Source organism: Microcaecilia unicolor, chromosome 14 (assembly GCF_901765095.1).
Source record: "Microcaecilia unicolor chromosome 14, aMicUni1.1, whole genome shotgun sequence".
Lineage (NCBI taxonomy): Eukaryota > Metazoa > Chordata > Amphibia > Gymnophiona > Siphonopidae > Microcaecilia > Microcaecilia unicolor.
Window position 1 is genome coordinate 49,938,896 of NC_044044.1, and position 26,361 is coordinate 49,965,256.

The window sequence follows — 26,361 nt, forward strand, 5'->3', positions numbered from 1 at the left end:
TTCTCTCTCTACCCTTCATCCCTCCTCCCCTCTCCTCCGCACTCACTCCTCCCACATCCCCCTTCCAATCAGTCTGTGCCTTCCCCTGCTCCCATTAGATTCTGTGCTGCTATTCACTCTCCCCACCCCACCCCCAGCAAGCCCCACCCCTTCCGCATTTACATAATCTATCCATTCAACTGTACAAAGTTTGGTAAGCAGGAAAAAAAAGATGAAAAGGCATTAGAATAACTGGCAACAGGTCTTCTAGGATGGGAAATGTTATCTGATCTTGGAGGGACACAAAAAAACATTTAAAGACCCCTCTTTCCTTGTTTTCCTGCTTCTTTCCCTACCCTGCAGACACAGGAGTCGCTCTTGGTGGCCCAGAAACCCAAAATGGGAGAAAGCCCTTTACTACATCTGATCCAATGCTAGCAGGTGGCAAAATTTGCAGGCACAGGCTTACAAGCTTGGAAGTCAAGTGAGTGGAAAAAGAGCAAGTTGCTTCTGCCGGTCCCTTCCCAGCACTGGTCAAGGTAAGGAAATGCTTTTCCATAATGAAGAAATTCACTTGTTTCGGCTTGGACCACTGTCAGTGATTCTCCCTACCAGACTGAGCAGGTATAGATGGGGTCCGGTGCTGGGACCCTGTGCAAGGCTTTTTCAGGGCTGCTTAAGTACATTTTATGGGAAAACCTTTCAGGCTCCAACTGCTGAGGCTCGTTGAGTCTTATGAAAGGAAAGGAATGTCTTAAGTGTTGGTGTAATTTTGGGATCATGCACGTTCATAAGCTAACAAGGAAGACAATTTTTAAAAGCCTGATTTAGAAAAGGAGCATATCGTACAAGTGATCAAACGCCCCCTATTATAATAATAATTATTATTATTAAACATAACGATTTGCATAATGCATGCCGTCTGAGCATGCAACAAGTGCTTTCTTTCTGCCCAATCTGCAAAGTTATGTGATTCATCATCACCGAGCTTGTCAAACAGCTGGAGGCTCAGAAAATGCAGAAACTGTTCCTCCCCCTCTCTGCCTCAGTTTAAAGGCATCTGTGTCTCAGGGTCCGGGGTGAGCTCAAAGCAAGCACTGTCTTTACCAGAAATCTCTCGGGTTCTTCCCGGGTTTCAAATGACATTTTTGCTGCACAATATTGCTCTTCAAATTGATCTGATTAGGAAAAGGGGCAGCAGCGACTTGACAGGTTAACCTGCTTCTGAAAGTTTTACAGGTGCTGCCGTGAGAAGCCAGTGGAAAAACTGTGCACAGGGTGCAGGACCTCAGCGTCCTGCTCCGTAATCCTGTGCCAAATCGTTAGAGACAGAGAGGAGGGCAGGTCGGTATTCTAAAAATCCTTTCACCACTTTGAACATCGGCATGCGCGCTAATATTTAACAGCCTTTTGTGAGAAGGAGATGCAGTGGTGGCATCACAGATGTGCAATCATCCCATATTTATTTTAGTTACATTTGTACCCCGCGCTTTCCCACTCATAGCAGGTTCAATGCGGCTTACATATTATATACAGGTACTTATTTGTACCTGGGGGCAATGCAGGGTTAAGTGACTTGCCCAGAGTCACACTCCTGTGCCTGAAGTGGGAATTGAACTCAGTTCCCCAGGACCAGAGTCCACCACCCTAACCACTAGGCCAGTCCTCCACTCCATTTAAAGAAAGTATTGGTTATTTTTATTGGGTGGGGGGGGGGGGGAGGAGAAGGAATCTTTCTCTCCATAGGGTCTTGCAGGTACCAATTCAGGGACTGGCAAATACTTGATAGGAGCTAAATCCAAATATCACTACCTCCCTCCCACCTTCTTGCAATTTCTGCCTTTGCCTTTCTGATACAGAGTGCTATGGACACATTGGGATTACATTTCCAGAGCCTTTCCACAGAAGTAGGACTTTAAAACTGCAAAAGTCAGAGACACCTATGACATTTTAGAGAGGAGTTAAGCGTCTAAACAAAGATTGTCGGCTAAATGTTGAAAGTGGGGTGGGCTTCAGCTGCGTGTACTCGGATAATTTTTGGTGTTAAGGGTTGTAGTTGCCCCTAGATTACACTCCCAGGATTTAGGAGTACCATTAGGCCCTCATTAGCTGTTCAATATTCAGATGGAGTTTGAGCTGAATGATACTTGGTCCTGGTTAAATATAATACTTGGTCCTGGTTAAATTTATATTATTTAATATAAATTTATATGCCCCAATGCCCACTAAGATAAAAAAAAAATACCTCATAGAATAGATACAGAAATTATATCCAGTTTCTGCCCCCACCTGCTACTGGACCCCCACATTGTCCAGAATCCTTTCTACAGTTCTAAGCAGTAGGAAAACTTAATACAATTTCCCAGGAACAACATTTTAAATTTTATTTTTATGAACCGGTAAACAAAGAAATGCACAGCACTGATAATTACTCTGGTATTTGGTGGAGGAAGGTGAGGCAGTCATTCAAACATAATCCATAATCTGGGCAATTTTCAGAGCCATTTTACCCACAGAAACTATCTCAAAATTGCCCAACCCTATGGAAGTGAAATGTTTAGGGGTCTCTCTCTATCTCTCATCTTTGCTAATTTTGAAACTTCTCTAAGTTATCCCTTCTTCGCTTTTTTTTCTTTGGTTTTGAATTGTGCTACTACATTTCTCCCTCTTTTTTTTTTTGGTCTCTCATTTTATTAATATGTACCCTATCTTGTTCTATTGTGTTTATTTTTAAAAAATTTGTACACCACTTTGATATTAATTTAAAGAACAGATTATCAAATAGTGCAAATAAATAAAGAAATTTAATTAAAAAATATATGCTTATTCTTAAACCTCCATTAAAGGAGAGATGTGTTAAATGAGGGTAGGAAACAGGCACCTTTTGAATGTTCAAAACTACATTCCTTTATTTATTATCACCTTTTGAAGAAATTCACCAAAGGTTTGTACAACGAAAACAAGCCAAACATAAGCAATAGACAATTACTGCAGTAAACATATTAATATCACAGTACATAGAATGCTATTTATAATGTCAAGACACAAAATAAAACGTCTTTATAGACAACACAGAGTGTAAGAGGAGATGGAACATAGGGACAGGTAAGATGGAATAACAGGAGTTAGAAAATAAAGGTGGCAAACACAAGGAGAAATTGTACACGGACCAGAAAGAAATACCCACAGTAAAAGCAGGTACAAATCTCTGCAGGTTTCTCCACCTTCAGTTATTTTGAAATGCAGTTGCTAACTGCATGGGGCAAACATTTTGGTGCATTGTCAGGTGTTTTTTCCACAATGTTTGGACTTTTTCAGTGGTTTCACATATTTATTCTAATAGAGATATTTTAACATACACTAGAAAGCTTTTTAATTGCTCTAAGTAACTTAACATATATTCAGTGATAACAATGTAAGAATAGCCATACTGGGTCAGACAAATGGTCCATATAGCCCAGTATCCTATTTCCAACAGTGGCCAAGCCAGGTCACAAGTACCTGGCAGAAACCCAAATAGTGGCAACACTCCATGCTACCAATCCCAGGGAAGATGTACCTTCCCCATGTCTGTGTCAATAGCAGACTATGGACTTTTCCTCCAGGAACTTATCCAAACCTTTTTTAAACCCAGATACACTAACCGCTGTTACTACATCCTCTGGCAAAGAGTTCCAGAGCTTAACTATTTGTTGAGTGGAAAAATATTTCCTCCTATTTGTTTTAAAAGTATTTCCATGTAACATACTTGACTGTCCCCTAGGCTTTGTACTTTTGGAAAAAGTAAAAAATTGATTCATTTCTATTCATTCAGGATTTTGTAGACCTCAATTAATCTAGCATACATATATTTTAAGACTCACAAAAGAAGTGAATTCCCATCAAGTTCACATCCCTGCTACACACATGCCTTCATTTTGGAAATTGCTGCAACGGCTACCATTGAAAAGTACCTACAGGCTTTGCAGTAAGGCAGGCAGTCTGAAAATACCCTATAACTACTTAAACATTATGGGGGAAGTTTTCAAAAGTGTAGTCAGGAGTTAGTCTAATGGTTAGTGCATGCCCTGAGACCCAGGGGAACTGGATTGGATTCCTTCTGCAGCTCCTTGTGACTCTGGACAAATAAATACCTGTATATAATATGTAAACCACTTTGTAACCACAGAAAGGTGATATATCAAATCCCATCCTCTTTCCCTATGCATAAAATAGGGATGAAAGGCATAGATATGCCTACACCAAGAAAAAAAAAGACATATGATTTAGGTTTATTTTTATTTTCAGCTGAGTATTTTTGTTTGTTTATATTGTTTTGATATTGATTTTTGTATATGTTAATTTGTACTCTGCCTAGAATTTTGCAGGTAGTGCAGAATAAAAATGTTGTAAATAAGTGTGTTAAAGATTAACAGCTGGAAAATACATTTTTACAGAGTTATACCTATACAGTATATATCATTGTGTATAACTTCATGCCCCTTTTTGCATGGGGCAGTGCAATGTTACAATCAGATGTTTAGCTGGAAATTGATTCGATCTTCAAAGCCAAATTGTGCATGTATCTTATGTTTGAAAATCAGGCTGGTTTTTCTGTGCTTGAACTTAGGCCCATAACCCTACCACAAATGTACTCTGATATGCATCGACTGAAATAAGCATAGTCTGTGTACTATTTTCAAAAAGTCTACTAGTTCAGTGGTAGAAAAGTGCAGTGTACACAAGTATTATGACCCCCTCCTAGTGTTACTTTCAGATCTTCTGAACCCATAAAATATTTGCAGTGAATGGAATAGTTGTATTAATAGATGATGGCAGATAGAGGCTGAAGTAGCCCATGCAGTCTGCCCAGTAAGATGGTTAGAATGGCAACTTCTGCTCTGTGCAGTATTGAGATAGCACTGTCCCTCCTGATGCCCTACCATCTCTTCATCGCCTCCATAACCCTCTTATTCTTTTTACCTCTACTCATCTTTCTTTCCAGCCTAACCCTAAGCCTCTCTCATCCCTGTGCTGCCCAACTCCAGCCTAATCCCAGCAGGTCTCCCTCCCCCCAGCCTTACCACAGCACTGTCCCTCATCCTTATTGCTCAGGTTGACACCTAGTACATATGTTGTCAAGAGAAACATCCCACCTCTTTGTGACCACCCATCCCTGTGAATATGGGGGCAAATGTTATACCAGTATGAAGCCTACCTACGAAGTCCACAAAGAGGCCTATTTTATAACATCAATGTAGGCACCTATGTACCTTTCTAGAATAAGCTCGTACAGTGACCCCCCTATAGTGAACAAGGGATCTTGCACAAATTTACACCTGTGCCCAAGAAGGTGAAAACGTGTGAGTATACTCACTAATAAAATATATGCATGAAACAAAAAAAAAAAAGAGGAGTCAGTCATATATCCAAATTGCAAAGGACTCAAGTATAAATCCTCATATGATTCCAACTTCTCCTTCAAAGGCAGTCAACTCTGGAACGCCTTACCCAGACCCATTCGTTCTATTAAAGACTACCTACCCTTCAGAAAATCGCTGAAAACCCATCTATTCAAGGAAGCTTATCCAAACGCCTCGACCTAACCCAGTGGCGTAGCTAGGGGGGGGGGGGGGTGCCAGGGGAGCAGCCGCTCCCCCAGATGGACTTATGCCAGTGCCTATTGTTTTACTCAACATGTTGCATTTAAAATGCGCGCTGGCACCGGCAGAAGTCCACTCTCGCTCCCCCCGTGCCTTCAACCTGGCTCCGCTTCTGACCTAACCCTACGAATCCACCTATTCATCACCTGATCCTACGATAACGGCTATGAATCAGACCACGCCTACTCCATTTTTCCCTATGCTTACCCTGACCCTATCCCCCTGATTATCTCAATCTAGTCTAGAACTAACACCTCCTCCTACCTCTACCCCTTCTCCCCTATAATATTACCTATCTACACATCTCCATTACTCTGCTAAGCTTAGCTTATTTCTATGCACTATACTTTCTACTACTATGTAAGCCGCATTGAACCTGCTATGAGTGGGAAAGTGCGGGGTACAAATGTAACAAATAAATAAATATATAGGAATCAGATGATTCTGTAATTGCCAATGTCCAAAATGTTCAAAGAGCTCGACACAGCTGCGTTTTGGTGTAGCAATATGCCTGCATTAGGGGTCAAAAGACAATCTTTGTCTACAGGTGATAACCAGTTCTCAGTTCCTAATGCTCTTCAGCAAAGTAGTTTAAAATATAACTCAGTATGCTGCTCTGAACACAACCCCGCACTCACAGAATCAGTAATGACTCCACTTTTTTTGTTTCACCTTTGGTTCATTCCTTCTGTGGATGTTTTTTCCTTCTTTGTTTTTTGTTATAAAATACATGCATCCATCACATCTTCACCCCTCTTTGCCCAAACTGTGTTTACAGAAAGCATACTCATGCATATTTATAGGTGTGCATTTGGTCACAGAATAACAGCACTTTCCCGTGTGTGAAACATACATATACAAATAATATGCTTTATAAACTGCCCCCTTAATGTATATAGATTTTTAAGCAGTTCTGGCAAGCTCCAGGCTGGTAAATATCCCCATAGTTCCTGCCTCTCTTGGACAAGCCCATAGATGCAATGGAAATAAAATCAAAGCCGGCTGAACCACAGCGGGGGAGCGACACAGTTCTATTATGTGATGCATAATCTCACATGGAACGAGATCCCATAGTATGTGTGATGTGACTCCTAACATCACAGCCAGAACACATACGTACACAACCAAATGTCCCACTGCCTTTAACAGTACAATATCTTTCTAAAAATACAAATTAATTTTTTCTTTTTAATAACTCCAGTCCAGGTTCTCGTATATTTTCTACAGTACTCCATGCACAAAATAGCTGAATCACCTCATACTGGATTTTCAAACAGCCAGGTAGAGGGGAAATTCCTACGACAAAAAACAGGAGGGAGGGGGTGGACGTGGAAGAGACTAGATTTATTAGAAGATGCTACCATGTTACTACATACTAACACACACTAGTGAGTGTTATTTACTGCAGGACTGGGGTATACCATGGGTCGCCAGCAGTTCATTTGCATTCCACCAGCTCCCAACACTCACCACATCACAAAGACCTTGTACTTTTGGGTTTTGATCTTCCAGCTCTCTCCAGCGCCCCCCGCAGGCAGGTTCCAAGGGGCCATGGCCCCCTCTTCAACCCTCCCATTGGTATGCCAAATGCCACTTTCACAGGTCTCATTACTAATAACATTCATTAACTATATTAGCGCACGCTAATATGGTAAATGCATGCCCGGAAGAGTAAAGGTCCTTGGTTTTCATTCTAAGTTTCCTTTCAGTCCTCAGGGGATGTTTGTGTTTCCATCAGAGACTCATGTAGACAACACACTAAAATTTGAAAAGCATGAATACAGCACTGACAGCTGCAGAGTAGATCTTCATGAAAGTCTGATGCGAACGTCACATTGATGTTGTGTTAAGTAGGAATACAGCACAGAAAATTAGAGAGTAGATTTTCATAATAGTCCCCATGCAGGTGTCATACCGATAATATGTTAAGCAGGAATATGGCACAGGGGACTTTATCAGAGCAGGTGCAGATGTCTCACTGATTCACATAAAGCATGACTACGACATGGACACAAGAAAGCACATTTAAAGTAGGCATGGCTAAAACAGAAAATTCCCAGCTTTAATTCCAAAATGTAGGAGACCCATGAAGAAGACCAAAAAGCAAAGGCAACAGAGCCAAGAAGCAGGTGAGCTGATATTCTAGAGAGTTTAGATATTAACGCAGCACAGTATTCAGATTAGGGAACCTCATTAAGTGAAATTTAACCCGCATGATCTCGGAGGGCCAGGTCATCCCAAATCCCCCTTCTCCTCTCTCTGACTACAGAACCATAACCCAGTGTGACACACCTTGCCTAGTAAAACAGGTGTGAGCATTAAGTGAACAACAAGCCCATAGAAATCTCTGAAATTAAGCTGTTTTCCTGAAGATTAGAGGCCTGGGTTTCCACAGATAAAAACAAAATTTCTCTAGCACTATGATCTGGGCTGCCAATGGGTATAATTACCAGAGGCTTTTCAGTTAGCAGGATGATGCCTTCTCTATCCATCTATTCAATGTCAACCTTGGAAGAGAGTTTGGGGAGGTGGGAGGAAATCTATAACGTCATCTAGAGTGCAGACTGCTTAGTTTGTATCCTTCCTCCAATTGTTTGGCCCTCAGATAGGCCCTCCAGCAACTATAGCTACCCTTCCATTGCATGACTTGTTACATCAAAAAGCAGGGGAGAGGGGGGAGGGAGAATTTGCATTTAATTCATTTAATTTTTTTCATTGTAGCTCAAAAGATTGCCAAAGGAAGCCCAACAATTTTCCCAACCCTATCTTCTTCTTATCTTGGTCATCAAAATTTTAAAACATGGAAGATATTAACCCTTTCATCACCTTTAATTGCCTAGGGATCAGTTTTTGGAAGATAGCATGTGACTTAGAAGTCTAAGTTACAGACATCTAAACTTGAAGATGGTTTCATCTGAATTTAGGTAAAGAGGGTGAGGAAGTTAGTGAGAGGCTGAGAAAGGAGAAATACCTGTCAAGTGCCTTTGCATATCTACCCCTCAGTGGATAAAGAAGCAGAAAACAAATGAAAGAAAGCTGAAAGGAAAAGATCAATCTGAAAGATGGCGGTAGGCAAACGTGAAGACAGGATGAGAGCGAAGAAATGGCAAATGGACAAGTAATCCCAAATACCTTTTCTCTTGAGGACAGAGTTAAGAGAAGACAGAGAGAGGAAAGCAGAAACCAGAGACTGGGAGTGAGACAATAAGAACAATAAAATGGCCAGACAACTGAAGTAGAAAAAACAATCTTATTTTTAGTTTAGTGACTAGAATATGTTAGTTTTTGAAATTTATATCTGTTATCTTTATACTTTGCACAATATAGGGGGAATGAATCACTGTTTCTATTTCTTTGGTGTTGCACTGGACGAAGAATGTGAATTCTTGAAGCTTCAGTTTGTGTTCGTAATTCTATTTGTGGTATGTTATTCTGTACAGTGAGGGTTTATCTGTGTTCAGGATATGGAATCTAGACCAGGTATTCTGTTAGCTTGGGGTTTCTATGAAGGGATCTGTAGTAATCTGGCCTGTTCAGTTTTCCCAATAGGTGTTTTAGTGTGCATTGTGTTGACATTGTAAGTAGCATAGTATGTCATAATGTGTACTGTTATTGGACAACATTTACTTCTGTAATTGTCTATTGCCTATGTTTGGCATGTTTTTGTTGTATATTACCCTGGGTGAATTACAAAAACTACAAAGACCAGGGGACACTCAGTGAAACTGCATAGGAATACTTTTAAAACAAATAGGAGGAAATATATTTTCACTCAAAGAATAGTTAAGCTCTGGAACTCTGTGCCAGAGGATGTGGTAATGGCAGTTAGCGTATCTAGGTTTTAAAAAGGTTTGGATAAGTTCCTGGAGGAAAAGTCTATAGTCTGCTATTGAGATAGACATGGGGAAGCTACTGCTTGCCCTGGGATTAGTAGCATGGAATGGTGCTACTAACTGCATTTCTGCCAGGTGCTTGTGACCTGGATAGGCCACTGCTGGAAGCAGGATACTGGGCTAACTGAACCATTGATCTGACCCAGTGTGACTATTCTTATGTTACTTCAGAAAGGCAGTAAATAAATATTGATGTTCTAGAGCCCATTGCAAATATTTATGGCCCTGTTCTGGGTAAGGTCTTTTTTGTGTGAGTTCTGGTTACGAGTGACTTATTTTTTTTTTGGGGGGGGGGGATTACTTCATTCTGTACCTGGTACTGGAAACGTTTTATGCTGCTGATACTGAGTTCAGACTTGACCTTTTTAATGGAGGTGGGATATAATGAGTTCTCTGGGGAAATGTCCTAGTTCTGCTCTGCACCCATTATTGAATGAGGAAGACTTTGGTAGATACAGAATAAATGTTTACAGTTAACTCCAAAGGATCCAATGTGTAACATAGTAACATAGTAGATGACGGCAGATAAAGACCTGCATGGTCCATCCAGTCTGCCCATGACAAACTCATATGTGTATACCTTACCTTGAATTTGTACCTGTCCTTTTCAGGGCACAGACCATATAAGTCTGCCCAGCAGTATTTCCCGCCTCCCAGCCACCAGTCCCGCCTCCCATCACCGGCTCTGGTACAGACCGTATAAGTCTGCCCACCCCTATCCTCGCCTCCCAACCACCACCCCCTCTTCCCCTCAACTGCTCCGCCACCCAATTTCAGCTAAGCTTCTGAAATTGTAGGGTCAGTATTGTGTATATTTGAGTCCTAGGCTACATAATTTAACTGCCATAACGTTTTATGCGTATAACCAGTGACTGCAAAGTTTTCATTTCTTTATTTATTGTCTAGGAATATAAGTTGTATTCTTTTTACCTGGGGCAATTGCCTGACCAGTGCTCTCCCTTTTGGGTACCTTGAGGAGAGGAGGTGCCATCTCATTCCATGCCTCAGGCAGCAGATTGCCTGAGTTACTCTTATTGAAGGTTTGCCTAAGGAGTCAGATAACTTATGGCAGCTCTGTCCCTTGTGCTTTCCAATTGGTCAGAGGGCTCTGTTGTCTGCTTCTAATGGACACATCTGATTGGCCAGAAGACTCTGCTGTGTGCTTCTAACAGAGGTATCTGATTGGTTGATGGTTTGTCTGGACTAAATGATGCCCAGGGGCTCTGGTTTATAATTAGAGAATTTGGGTTCAAAGTATTTTAAATTAACCTGAACAAACAAACCTTGTTCTGAAAACATCTCATGCAGTGAATGATTTTCTTCATTAACTTAAGACACTTGTTCAGAATTTGGATGTTTGATTTTGGTGCCAATTTGCTAATGATTAACTGAAGTACATTTTAGCTGCTGGAACCATAAAGAATTGCACAAGGTAGCCAACTCTGCAAATCTCATTGAGCTTCCAGAGTGTATGTGTGTGTGTGTGTGTGTGTGAGAGAGAGACTTTTCTCATGTTAAAAAGGGTGAGGGGACACTTGGTGAAAACACCAGTTCTCTGTGGGCCTATTAGTCCATACAAAAATTGACCAAAAGTGACCTTGTACCATGAGCTCTATAACTGGATCTATAGAAGGGCTTCACTTCCAACCCAGGTCTTCCAAAGGCTGCATACAATAGTGCTGTTTAAAGAGCTCATATGCTGATCTAAATCAATGGCATCAGAACCTGCAGTGAATCCAGTTCTCTCCAGAACCAATCTCCCTAGTGCAGCTCAGAGCTATACTAACTTCTGCCTCAGTTTTTCATTTCATTTGGTGTTTTTAAACTTTTAAAAATTTTGTGACAATGTCATTATAGGACATCCAGTTACTCAAATAGTACACCCCATTACTCTATAAAATCAATTATTACTCAGTAATACATCCAGTTACTCCAGTAGTGCAACCTATTATTGCTCTATAGTGCAAAATCATTCCTAAATCTGCTTGATGATCTCAGTCTTATCCAGTAGATTCTTTCCCCCCACTCATATAGCAGGTCACATTCTTGATTTAGTTCTCACTGTACAAGACTCACCTATCTGTTCTCTCAGTGGATACTCTTTCACAGTTCTTTACAAATAAGGTTAATTTGCTGATTAATTCATTGCCAGTTCAAGTGGGTCAACTTTCTAATGTTTGTACTGATCCCATACCCCCAGAGTCCTTGACTATATGCACTTCAATTGGTTCTACTACCTGGTCGTCGTTCCAGGTGGAATCTCCATACAGAAGCTTATGGTTAATACGAATACTTCCTTCTGTCGCTGTGATCCTTTACCTCTATCTTGGTTAAAAACTCTGGCACTGGGACTATTACCCCCACTGTTGTCCATCATTAATCTTAGTCTCACCAGTGAACAATTTCCAGACCTCTGGAAATTCGCCATATTTCGCCCTCTTCTAAAAAAAAAAACCATCATTGGATCCAACAATTCCTAGCCATTACTGTCCCGTTTCCAATTTGTGTTTTATGTCACAGGTTCTGGAAAAGGCTGCGTTTCATCAGCTTTCTACTTTTTCTGAAAAAATCAATGCTCTACACCTCCGCCAGTTGGGATTTCACCCACACTTTCGCAGAGAAACTGTTCTGATCTCTCTACTCGGTGAATTACATTCGTATTTCGATCAACACAAAATGGTCTTAGCAGTCTCTCTAGATAAGTACATAAGTACATAAGTAATGCCATACTGGGAAAAGACCAAGGGTCCATCGAGCCCAGCATCCTGTCCACGACAGCGGCCAATCCAGGCCAAGGGCACCTGGCAAGCTTCCCAAACGTACAAACATTCTATACATGTTATTCCTGGAATTGTGGATTTTTCCAAGTCCGTTTAGTAGCGGTTTATGGACTTGTCCTTTAGGAATCCGTCCAACCCCTTTTTAAACTCTGCTAAGCTAACTGCCTTCACCACTTTCTCCGGCAACGAATTCCAGAGTTTAATTACACGTTGGGTGAAGAAAAATTTTCTCCGATTTGTTTTAAATTTACTACACTGTAGTTTCATCGCATGCCCCCTAGTCCTAGTATTTTTGGAAAGCGTGAACAGACGCTTCACATCCACCTGTTCCACTCCACTCCACTCCACACAGATCTCTCAGCTGCCTTTGACATAATTGATCACTCACTTCTGTTGGCTCATCTCTCTTCCCTAGGTATCTCAGGCACAGTTTACTCATGGTTTTCTTCCTTTTTGTCCTCTCACTCTTTTCAGGTTATAATTTCCACATCAGCGTCTTCTATCCAAGCTCTGTTCCCCAAGGTTCAATCCTCTCACCCTTACTGTTGAATCTATTTTTGAACCCTTTGGTGGCCCTTATACAGTTTCTGCTTATTTCTATGCAGATGACATCCTTCTCATCTACCCCATTTCTCATCATGCATTTTCACTTAGTCCACTCTAACATTGCCTTGACTCAATTTCTACCTAGTTAAGTGATCATAAACTAGCACTGAATAAAGAAAAAACAGTTGCTTGCTGGTTCTCAGGGTCTTGTTCTCCACCATCAACCCCCATATCCCTCTTTGGTACTTCAATTATTCCAGTAATGCAATTCCGGTATCTGGGTGTTGTTCTGGACTCAGCTCTAAAATTTCAACCTTAGACTTCACACTTGACCAAAGTTTGTTTTTTGTTTTGTTTTGCGTCAACAGCGAGCAGTACGTCACTTTTTAATCATGATACCTTGCTCCAATTCTTTCTTTGTTTATGACTTGTCTTGACTACTGTAATATTACCTATGCTGGCCTTCCCCGTTCCTTGCCACGTCTTTGTAAAAGGGATCCTTAGTTAGTCCAGGTGGACTATCATCTTATTTTCCTTTCCTATGTTTTGTTTTATTTCTATTTATTGCCTTTAAAAGTGGACTAACACAGCTACCACATCACTTTACTCCTTATGTAAGTTTCCTTTAATGGTTCTTGTGTCCAGCAAATCCCATTCAAATAACCAACCTAGCCATAAATATGTGAAGCACCAAAGTTTCTGGACAGTTCGAATTTACAAAAATGGAAAAATACCCATGCAAAATCAGAAAACAGCAACTAGCAGGGCCCCTCATTTAAATCCATTAATTCAGACTTTTTTTTCTTTTTCTCTGTAATCTCTCTCCCATCTAACCCAGTTTTTTCTCTTTTGTATTCTCTATTTCGCTCATACTGTGTGCTCACCCCTGCGTGACACCGGGTCGCTAGCTTTGAAGAAAGAGAGTGGAGGAGGGAGGGAGAGAAAAGGGGGATTGGGAGAGAGGAGAGGGAGGGCGAGAGAGAGAGAGAATGAGAAGAAAGAGAGGGAATAAAGAGAAAGTATAGAAAGAGGGAGAGAAAACAGAGTGAGAGAGGGAGTGAGGCAGCAGCCTAAACCCCCACACTGCATACTAATGAAACTGCCATTGTCAAAGTGCCTTTGTGCAATGGAAGCTTCATTCAGACCCTCTCCTACAGGGCACACAATGCTGCTTCTGTCCACTCTGTGCCCAGAAACAGTTTGATGCTTTCACAACCTGCCACCCCCCTCCCTCCTTCCCTTGCATGGACGGGGCCCTGCGTGGACGGCTTTCTGCTGCAACACCAAAGCCTGCAGAGCCTCCCTGCAGCCTACCCATGCCTGCTGCCTCAGGACCAGGGGCTGCCAGTTTGATTGGTGGGGGGGGAGGGTGTAGAGGGAGAGATGATATGGAATTAGTAGGGTATAGGATACAATTAATGGAGGGGGGTGGGGGATCGAGGGTGAAAAAGTCTTTGGCAGTCAATCAAACATCCTTTGGGAAAGGAGAAGTCAGCAGTGCCAGCCTATGGATTTCAGCCTATCAGCAAAGGGGAGAATGGGTGAAAAAACCAGCTTACACAAGAGGGCAAATGCATCCAAGCAGGGGTGTGCTGGTAAATTTTTAACAACGGGCTCTCTCTCCGGGCATAGCCGGCCCTGAAATTTTGTGTGTGTGTGTGTGTGTGGCGGGGGGGGGGGGGGGGGGGAAATACATGTCTCTCTCTCCCCTCCCTTGTGCGGGCACGCTAGGCATACCTTTGCCGAGCCCAACCAGCCAATAAATGCACTGCCACTATTCTCTGCTGCTTGTTTCTGGCTCTGAGCAACATGATGGAACCTTCTTGCGCTTGCATGAAAAGTCCCAGCCTGCTGCTCAGAGTCAGAAACAAGGAGCAGCAGCAGTCTATTTACTTGGCTGATGGGGCCAGCATCCACTGCCAGCAAAGTAAAAGAGAATTCAGGAGGGGGCCCAAGCACACATTTTGGGAGTCAGTTGTTAAAGTAGCCATGGGGAGACCTACTTTAACAACCGGCTCCTAAAATTATTAAAAACTTAACAAACGGCTCTCGCGAGCCCATGAGAGCCCGCTCCAGCACACCACTGCATCCAAGTATACAGATATCCCAGTGCAAGAGATGTCCCGGTTCTCCTTTCTTCCTGGAAATGCAGGATTTTTATATTCTTTTCTTGGGAGGGGTGGGTGTGCAAGGAAAACAAAGAATGAAAACGGTCACATTCTTCTAGACATATAGAAGCGATTTATTTTCTTAAAACACAAAAACAAAACTGTGCCCAGCAGGTCAGCAAGAGACTTGCAGAAGGTTATTTCAGCATCATGCTTTTTACTTTTTATTTATACACATTCAACATGAATAAACTTTATACACGTGCAGGAGGAATAAAGCTATATGGGAGCCTTTTAGAAAGTGGCAGTAAGGCCAATGCGGGCTTACCATGTGCCAATTTAGAGCTACTGCCGGCCCAACGCAGGTGCCGGTGGTAGTTCCAGCACACGCCATTTTCTGTACTGGAGAAAATAGGGCTCGATTTTTATCCAGCAGTAATTGGGCAGCACTATGCACTATCTGTTACCATCAGCTTAGCATGGAAGCCTTTACCGCCACCTCAATGAGTGGCGATAAGTGCTCCCCTCCCGCATGGCCTTGTGGTAAGAGCAATCTTATCACATGGTAATGTATTTTTGCAGCCTTTTTACCCGCTGCAGTAAAAAGGGCCTCAGTGCATGGCAAAAACAGCAACTGCTGCAACCGCAAAGCTCTTTTTACCACAGCTTGGTAAAATGTCCCTATGTGAGACAAAGAAGAAAAAGTATTTTGAGAAAACTTCTTTACTTACAAAAGGACAATAATTGTCTAAGTAGAAACATAGCAGCACCAGAAGCACTCCAGCACCTACAAGGGACCCCAAAAGGTAACGAAGCAGATGACAGATAAAACAAAAGAAATAAATCGCCTTATACAACTTTTTGAAGAAAAAAACAGAGCCTAGATTAATTATAATTGTGACCAGTGGCGTAGCCATGGGTGGGCCAGGGCCCACCCACTTAGAGTTCAGGCCCACCCAACAGACTACTGGGTATCTGGTGGGGATCCCAAGCTCCACCAGCTGAAGACTTCCCCCTGATGGTAACGAAAACACTATTCTCCATGATACCTCACCTGCGCATGCTCAGTTTTCAGGGCATGCCTGCTGCAGACTGCCAAGGTGGAAAGAAGCGATTTCCCGCCAGCTGAGATATTTTTTTTGGGGGGGGGGAACACTTGGTGCCCACCCACGTCTTGACTAGGCCCACCCAAAATCTGTTGTCTGGCCACGCCCCTGATTGTGACTTTTACAATCTGCTATCTATACAGCCCCTTGACCATTGGGAAGTAGAGGCCAACCAAATTTTGGTTTCAGCTTAGGTTATGGCACCAAAACCAGCCCCAAATCCTTTTTCTGCCTGGTTTCAGCTGAAAAGTAATTTTAATTTTTAGCCATGTTTTCGGTCTTGGCCAAAAATGTCCATGTGTTTTCAGTGGAAACCAAAAATGTGTGCTTTGTCTCATTTATCTAGTTCTCTCCCCCCCCCCCCTGAACAAGAGTTGTCTCTCCCCCTAGATCCCACTAGTGTCTTCCCTCCCACCCCCACCTACAGACCCACTGGGCCTATCTTACAATCCCCGGTGGTCTAGGAGCAGGAACAATCCCCAGTTACTGCTACCTATTCTGTCTCTGTTCTCAAAATGGCTTTCATGACTGGGACATCGCTCCTACCCTGACTACACCACTAGACCACCAGAAATTGTAAGGTAGTCCTGGGGGTGAGTGGACTATTCTGTATTTTTTTTTTTGGTACTGCAATTGCAAATATTGCAGCTATGATCTTTCACAATATTTTGTATGGTAAATAGAGTGCTCCAAATATATTTTTTGATACAAAATTTTAGCAAGAATTTAAGTCTATAGATTTGGGATGATAAGCTCCTTAGGAATTAGCCTCTCTGTGGAGTTATGATGTCAGCTGTCACTCCAAGTGTCGTGCAGAGTCAGCCACTGTAAAAGCACCTTGGCTTTTAGTTTTTCATTAGCTGTGGTTCATGCGTGTGGAGGCTATTTTGCTTTGAGGTAACATACAGTAATGAGTTTTGGCTGCAGTTTCGGTTTTCACTGAAAGCTTTCAGATGGTTTCAGTGACAGTTTTGGCTGAAACTGAAAAAAGCGCTTTCAGTTGGCCTCTATTAGGAAGTTGAATATAACGCCTATATCAAGAAAAGCCCTTAGCTGTTTGGGATAATAGAAAAGATATTGATTTGCATTCAACTGAATTAAGCATTTACAGGGAAAATGTAAAAAGAAATGTGCCCTTGTAGATAACCCCTCTGGGTATATTAACAGAAATTGCTTCCTCTTCTAATGCATTACAGCACAGATATCAGGAAATATCTAAACTTTTCCTCCCCAAAATGGCTTTGCATTATTCCTCAGAACCCAAACCTTATCTAGTTTGGTACAAATGTCACTAAGAGGGTCTTCTAATGATGTTCCAACATTTGTTTGACTTTTAAACTGTCCTCTGATGTGTCTCCTTGTCTAATATCCTGATGTTTCTTGTCAGGCAAGAAGTACATCCTTGGTGTTGGTGATAGCGCTTCTTTTGGGACCTCCAAGATCTCCATTAGTTATTTTTTAACCATCTCTATGGGTGCAATGTTCTGTGATTTACATAAGTTGACAAATCACAGGTTTAGCCTTCTGAAAAATTTTTCAAATTGTTTTCCATTTTGTTGGTCACGTCAACAATACCTTGACCAGATGTTACAGACTTTGCCTGAATATCAACACATCACGTTGAAAACTATCCACTTTCTTCTAAAATTGAAAGCTTCTTGCCTCTTGTGTAACAAGCCAAGACTTAAAATCTTGCAAAGATGGCCATTTCCTTTTATTAATCAAAAACTCTTGTTCCAAACATGCCATAAAGTCTACTGTAACATTATCAGGTTTTATCACTGGAACCAACAGAGGAATACCGACCTACATAGTTGGAGAACTCACAGTTAGATTTTCTACCGGCCACCTTTTCTCTTTCTCTATCTCTACTCCCAGTAGTTGTCCTGAAGTCACCATATCTGACTGGGGAGGTGAAGCTGATCCTTCACAATCTGTCATGATAGAAGCTGTATCACCTTTGTGCGTTCCATCTGGGCCCTGAGCAAGTCCCTCTTTCAGCTCCAAAATCGCTGCCTATGCATCCGGGTCAACAATGGTGTTGATTGCTTTGGGATCACCTGCTTGTCTGGATCAGAGGGCGGAAGTTGCTTGGGCTCAAAGAGACATTGAGCTTCAGCAAAGCTGTCTCAGCACCAGCGCTGGTTCTGGAGGGTCCCACTTAGTGCACCATGAATGAAGCAGCAATTAGTGATGATTCAGAGGGATAAATCTTTGCCTTTCCTTTGTATTTCACCATAGTTCAAGCAATAATTCATGCAAGCCAAGTGTGATAAGATAAATGTAAGCAGCTTTTCAGCTCAGAGCTCTGTTCAGTGTGTCATGCTAGGAGTCGGATGCCATCTTGGGGGATGCCCTATTTAACGCATCATGCTGACATTTCACCAGATCCCATGCAGAACAGGAGAAACAATGCACATTAATCTAGGCCACTGAGAACCCAGATTACTATAAAAACCCTTCAAGACTTTGTCTACTTTACTTGCTAATGCAGTGCTCTGGACCCCAGCTGTTTTCAGCTTCCCGTCACTTCTTTACCCTGCACTTAATACAGACTTGCTTCAATTGCATTATCAGTTTTGTCTCCGCTACCTTCCTAAGGTGGTTCCATGCATGTACCACCCTTGCCATTATTTCTGACATTACACTTGAGTCTACTGTTAGAACCCTCATGCCCTGAAAAGCTGAAGCAGAGCAGTTAGCAGTGTGGAAAAATGAAAGGTGGACCGAGCAGGTCACTTATCAGGCCACCATACAGAAGGTCAAAAAGAGTGCCAACACTCGAAACAGGCAGGGCCAGTTTTAAAAATGGGGGTGTCCATAGGCAGTGGGAATTGGAGGGTATTTGGTGAGACTCACGGGAGTTGTTCCCCCTCCAGAAGTCATTGTAAGTGGGGAGTGAACAAACTTCCCCCAAAGATATGGCATATACATGACACCTTCTCATATGGGTTGCTCCATTTCATTCATTGGTCTAAAAAACCTTCATACAAATAATTATTCCTTTTGAATTATTTAAAATATATATATATTTTTTTTCTTTTCCTAAGTTCCTTTTAGTTCAAATCGATTCAGATTAATTGTAAAAATGGCACATTGAATGATGAGGTAGGGTATGTGATGGACCTTCCAACCACAAAACACAGGAGGCTTCAGTCCAAGACAAGAGGTTTATTGTGGCAATAGCAACACTAAGATTGAGACGATTTCCTTGCAAATGAAGCAAATTCTTGTATAAACATTGCCTTTATCAGTGAAAAGAGTATTCATAACCTCTGGTTTTGTTAGGTTGCACATCCACAGACTCCTGATGCAGATAGAAACACCGAAACATGGCACCATGTCGAGTATCAGTGTTGCTATTGCCACAATAAACCTCTTGTTTTGGACTTAAACCTCCTGTGTTTTGTGGTTGGAAGGTCCATCACATACCCTACGCCCTTGGGTTTGTTTCTGTAACTGTTCGTAGGGGCATTTTTGTTCTTCCACCTCTGGGTGGTTCCTTCACATTGAATGATGGCAGTGTTACAAATAAAACCAAAAAAGCACCAAGGGCCTTCAAAAAAAGGGGAATAAAGTCTTTAATTTTATATGTTGATGATACAATGCTTGAACGGACCTGACACGGTCCATTTTTTGGCACCCAACGCCTGCGTCAGGGGTCGCAAGTAATAGCTGACAGCATGCGGCAGTATTATGAGAACAATTCAATTTTTAGAAATGATCTACTGCAACGCCGTATGATCCCCTTCACACAAAAGTAGAAAGATATTTGGATTGACCAAATGCAATCCCTCAGTCGGAGACGTTTGTGTGAAGGGGATCACACGGCGTTGCAGTAGATCAATTCTAAAAATTGAATTGTTCTCATAATACTGCCACATGCTGTCAGCTATTACTTGCGACCCCTGAGGCAGGCGCGGGGCACCGAAACACAGACCATGTCGGGTCCATTCAAGCATTGTATCATCAACATAGAAAATTAAAGACTTTATTCCCCTTTTTTTGAAGGCCCTTGGTGCTTTTTTGGTTTTGTTTCTGGTTTTATGTGCTTTGCTCCCTCTCTCATATCCTACAGAATGAGCTATAGCCAGATAAAGACAAAGTCTTGTTTTTGGCTGGGTCCTCCAGTCCTTATGTCTCTGTGCCTCGGTCATTTTCAAAGCCAGGTGCCTGGATAAGAAGGCTTATCTGTCAAAGCTGCTCTTATTGGCTAGTAATATTCCTTTGGCTTATCTGTCAAAGCTGCCCTTATTGGCTAGTAATATTCCTTTGGCTTATCTATCAAAGCTGCCCTTATTGGCTAGTAATATGCCTCAGCTTATCTGTCAAAACTGCTCTTATTGGCTGGCTAGTAATTTGCCTAGGCTTATCTATCAAAGCTGCCCTTATTGGCTAGTAGTATGCATTGGCTTCCTTCCATAGCAGGTAAACTTTTACCAGTTTTAAAAGAGATGTTCCTACAAGCCTTTAGATCAGGTGAGTGAACCAGGTCAACATGTCACACATAGCCCTGGATTAACCATTATGCAAAATAAGCACATTCTTAAGGGCACCAAGGGAAGAGGGGCACTGCAGAATTTTTTCCCCCTAGCTAACATGCCCTTAACTCTTTCACAGCCATCTGCTACACCAATTATCCAACATGAATTTCAGTCTTTTTCTAATCATTATAAATATGATATTTTGTTTAGTACAATAATGATATTTCTCAGCAATTACCGAGTCATAATGTTTTCTCAGTTAAACAATAGAAGGGCTGAGGGGCACCACTGTTGAGTAGTGCTTAGGGCATCAGTTGGCCATAATCCAGCCCTACACACACACACACACATTCTTATATGTAGGCATGCTTTTTTTTTATCTTCAATTAGCTTCCTGCAGAAACAGTAGATCCTTTGCATGTATGTACTTTACATATGTTCAAAGAAGAGCTATCTGGGTAGTTTCTTGTTAGGACGAAGCAGGTGGGCTCATTCCAAGCTCAAAGAGTCAGAAGTGGAGCTGGGAGTAGAATTGAGGCACAAGCAATGTTGTGCCATATTGAGTTATTAGTTACTATATTTAATTACTTTCTTGCAGTAATGAATGAAGTAGTTAACTACTTATTCACTATCCCAATAACTGTAGTTAATTACTTTGGTAGAGTAACTAGCACAACATGACATGACAGAGGATGTGGTTGGCAAGAGTTGGTCAAACTTCCTTGAAATAAGCATCAAGAGATGACGTTATGCAATATTCACATTGGAGCTGTGCATAAGATAGATATTTTACCTCTTCATGTGTCAAGCTAGATGCAAACATTGATATAGAAGACAAAAAGAGAATATGAAGAAAAACTTGCCGTGGAGACAAAAACTCATAGTAACACCTTTTTCAGGTACATCAGAAGCAGGAAGCCTGCGAGGGAATCCATGGGGTCATTAGATCATGAAGGAGCAAAAGGGGCACTCAGGGAGGATAAGGCCCAGTGCGTGTTTTCTAGCAAAAAGGTGCTGGTACTCAAATGCCAAGCCACCCTTCAGGGATGGGGTGATAGTTAAAGAGTGATAGATCACCTGGACTGGATGGTATACACCCCAGGGTACTGAAAGAACTCAAACATGAAATTGCTGATCTGCTGTTAGTGATCTGTAGCCTGTTGTTAAAATCGTCTGTAGTACACGAAAACTGGAGGATGGCCAATGTAACACCAATTTTTTAAAAGGGTTCCAGGGGTGATCCATGAAATTACAAACTAGTTAGCCTGACGTCAATGCCGGGCAAAATAGTGGAAACTATTAGAAAGAATAAAATTACTGAACACATAGACAAACATGGTTTAATGGGACAGAGTCAGCACAGGTTCAGTCAAGGGAAGTCTTGCATCACTAGTTTGCTTCATTTCTTTGAAGGCATGAATAAACATGTGGCTAGAGGTAAGCCAGTTGTTGTAGTGTATCTAGATTTTCAGAAAGCTTTTGATAAAGTTCCTCATGAGAAAATTAAAAAGTTATGGGATAGGAGGCAATGTCCTTCTGTGGATTAGGAAATGGTTATTGAACAGAAAAAAAAGGGTAGGGTTAAATGACCATTTTTCTCACTGGAGGAGGGTAAATAGTGACATGCCACAGGGATCTGTACTGGGACCAGTGCTATTTAACATATTTATAATGATCTGGAAATCAGAACGATGAGTGAGATGATTAAATTTGCAGATGACACGAAACTATTCAAAGTTGTCAAAACACATGTGGATTGTGAAAATTTGCAGGAACACCTTAGGAAACTGGAAGACTGGGCATCCAAACAGCAGATGACATTTAATGTAGACAAATGCAAAGTGATGCACATTGGGAAGAATAGTTACCTGATGCTAGGGTCCACCTTAAGAGTCAGCACTCAAGAAAAAGATCTAGGTGTTACTGTAGACAATACACTGAAATCATCTGCCCAGTATGCGGTGGCGTCCAAAAAAGCCAACAGGATGCTAGGAATTATTAGGAAAGGGATGCAAGATAAGATCAAGAATATTATAATGCCTGTGTATTGCTCCATGGTGCGATCTCACCTTGTGTTCAATTCTGGTCGCCATATCTTAAAAAAGATATAACAGAATTTTAAAAAAGGTTCAAAGAAGAGCGACCAATTGACAGATCAAGATGGCGTCCATGAGAGGAAGCGCTTCCTGAGAGCTCCCGAACCTCAAGCCGAGTTTCGGAGTTTTTGTCTTTCTGGGACCCAGCTAATGTGGAAAAGAAAGGGAAAAAGCGGGGCTAAAGCCACTTCTAGCCCTGCTTCTACCTTAACTCTCCGACAACCGACCTTGGAGGCGTTTGGACTTCAGGCGCGTGGTGCTCCATTCCCTGCCCTGGTTGGATCCCCAGAACATCTGGGGGATCTTAGCGTCGAAGTGGCGTCATTAAGTCCGCCCCTGCAGACGTCCCCGCCGAGACCGGGTGGTGGTTCGAGACCGATGGGAGAGCCAGAGTTGGTTTTCTGTGAGGCTGCTAGTGGCCCTGTTGTTTTTTCGACGCCAGATGGAAGTACATCAGATGAGAGGGCGGGAGGTATTGAACCCTCGCCTTCCCCCATCATGGCTCCACCACCTGTGGGAATAGGCGCTACTACAAGACCGGCAGTCGTTACCCTAGAGGCCCTTTGGGATGCTATCCAGGCATTGAATTCGTCCCTGCTTCAGGCTTCAACTTTTTTCAACTCTGAAGTAAAGGATCTTAAACAACAACAACATACCATGGAATTGAAGGTTAAAGAGCAAGAAGACAAGAGTGAGTCAAATTCACTTGAGATTAAGAAAATGCAAACAATTGTTGGTAACTTAGTGACTGATAAAGATAATGTCCAAAGAAAAATTGAATATTTTGATAACCAGCTTAGGCGTAATAACCTAAGATTCTTGAACTTTCCTAAGACTCCTTTGACACCTCCAATGGAAATGTTAAAAAAGTATTGTACTGATATACTAGGAATTCCAAAGGAAGCTATTCCTCCAATTGTAAAGGCGTATTATATTGCAGGAGCCAAAACTCTATCTGTGGAGGCTCCAGCAAACGTAACACAATTCCTTGAAACGTCCTTAGAAACCATTACAGAACGCACGACTCTCCTTGCATCCTTTGCCTTCGAAACTGATAGAAACAATATACTTAGGTTATACTTCAGATTTATGTCGCTTCAGTTTTTTGGCTCAAGGATACAAGTTTTTCCAGATATCAGTAAATCTACTCAGAGGAGAAGAAGGAGAGAATTTCTGGGACTTAAGCCCCGGATTCTTGCACTAGGTGGAACTTTTAAGTTAAATTTTGCATGTAGATGTCTTATTTCCTTAAGAATGGCTTATTATGTATTCTTTGACCCAGAAAAGTTGAAACAGTTTATAATAGCAAAGGAAAGCGGTGGCGAATCTGCCTCGAGAGCAACCGAAGTTAGTTAAAACCGCTGGCAGAGATCCAGCACTTATCCTCTCATTGTATTTTATTTAGAGATTTTTTTTCTCTTATTTTTCCACAATCAATTTCCTTGTATCTTGATCAAATTTGTTGTCTAAGTAACAATGACATTATTAAGTATCCTTGACTATGTAAATGATAGTGAAGGAATATGTTAACTTTTCTTTTTATTGTATTTCCTGATTTTCTGACATTTATTTTTATATGAATGTATATTTTGAAACTCATAAATAAATAATTTAAAAAAAGAAGAGCGACCAAAATGATAAAGGGCATGGACCTTCTCTCATATGAGGAAAGGCTAAAGAGGTTAGGGCTCTTCAGCTTGGAAAAGAGACGGATGAGGGGAAATATGATTGAGATCTAAATCGATTTTTAACTCTTTCAAAAAGTACAAAGACCAGGGGACACTCGATTAAATTACATGGAAATACTTTGAAAACAAATAGGAGGAAATATTTTTTCACTCAAAGGAGAGTTAATCTCTGGAACGTGTTACCGGAGGATGTGGTAACAGCAGTTAGCATATCTGGGTTTAAAAAAGGTTTGGACAACTCCATAGTCTGCTATTGAAATGGACATGGGGGAACCACTGTTTGCCCTGGGATTGGTAGCATGGCGTGTTGCTACTAATTGGGTTTCTGCAGGTACTTCTGACCTGGATTGGTCACTGCTGGAAGCAGGATACTGGGCTAGATGGAGCATTGGTTTGATCCAGTAGGCTATTCTTATGTTTATGTTCATAATACTTTTACCATTTGTATTCTTGGATGTGGTATCAGTAAAGGAAAAGCAATTAATTACTCTAAGCAGGTAACTGTAATCAGTAATCAATTACTTCCCTAAATGAGTATTTAATTACTGTAACTAAGCAAATTAATTACTTTTGAAGAATAACTTGCATAATACTGGGCACATTTGGCCAGGGGTGGTCCATGGGAGACATGGAGGATTGCAGGCCTATATGCAAAGACTCAGTGTGGAGCCTCCTTTGCATTGGTCTGTAGGGGCTGAAAAGTTGGTCAGAAAAGTGCAGTGCAAAAAACACAGTCACTCAATGGTAGTGCCGGCCCTGCAGGTGATTCATTCCAGACTTATATAGTCAGAAGTAGAGCTTCAATTAGACCTGAAGCACAGGAAGGTAATAGGTGACGTGTCTGAAGTCACACAGAAGTAAAAGATACTAGAGCTGGTCTTGAGGGACCAACATAACCGTTGGGAGGGACAACTTACCTGGCAGTGGCTGGGCTTTGGCTGCAGCCTTGTCTGCTGTCCAGCAAAAGGTTGGGGGGGGGGGGGAGTTGGGAAGTCAATGCGAGAGCTAACAGAGTGAACTGCATTGGCAGTATATCTTCAAATTGCTCCTGGCCCGTGAAAATCGGGAGGGTCGATTCGTTCTTGGTGGAGAGGAGGCAGAACTGTCTTGGCAGTATGTAAAAGAGCCTCTCCCGGGCAGCAGGGCCTTTTCACCCTGCTCCTCGGAGGCGGCTTTCTCACCTCCTACGCTTCATGTTTTTATCTTCTTGTTTTGCAAGCAGTTGCTGTTTGTCAAGGAGGGGCTTTGTTTATATCGCAACTTGCCATTACCCAAGCTATGAAGCATTGGCTCAGAAGGAATGAGCCAGACTCTTATTAACACTATGAGAGCAAGTCTCTAGCTGGGTCAGGTGACCCAGCAGTTAAGCTGGCATGGAGGTCCATGCTATTTCTTTTGCCATAGCTGGTAAGGCAGGGTGGTGGCAAGAGCTGCTTATCTATCATGGCAAGCAGTGGGTTATCTCAATTTTATTTTATTTATAGTTTGGGTAAACTATGTTCTTGATTTAAATGTAAAATTTTAAATAAAGTGAGCTACGGCCTATTTATTTATTTATTTATTGCATTTGTATCCCACATTTTCCCACCTCTTTGCGGGCTCAGTGTGGCTTACAATAAGATATGAATAATGGAAATACATTTGTTACAACTTGGTTATGGATTACATTGTACAGAGTTGTGCGAGACATTCTCTGTACAATGTAATCCATAACCAATTGTAATTCCAACTTGGTTTAAGTGTGAGGTTATTGAATTGTGGATGGTATGGTGGAGGGGGTGGGGTGGGGGGGGGAAGAGGGGATGTGGCTTGGGGAGGAAAGGAAGGCAATCCCCTGTCCAGGGTTAAGAGTGATAGTTTAATAATAAGTTAACATAATATATTTGTTGACCAGATTTGGGGAGTTACACTCTCTTCCTCAAGTCAAATCAAAGCTGCGCAAGTCCAAGGAAAAGATTCTGTCTATAGCATTAGAATCATCTAGATGGGGACAGTAGCAATGCAAGGTTAACTACTCTCAAATCTGAATGGCATAAAAT

At 41.8% G+C, this 26,361-nt stretch overlaps 1 protein-coding gene across 1 annotated transcript in view; it reads left to right on the forward strand.

Annotated features, from left to right (window-relative positions):
- The first annotated feature begins 211 nt into the window (after positions 1–211).
- The window catches only part of KCNJ10 (potassium inwardly rectifying channel subfamily J member 10), a 79,438-nt gene continuing 53,288 nt past the window's right edge, over positions 212–26,361 (forward strand). Inside the window, exon 1 of the mRNA XM_030187109.1 lies at positions 212–518. The gene's annotated coding sequence lies outside the window, so the exon portion shown is untranslated. The remainder of the gene's footprint in view (positions 519–26,361) is intronic.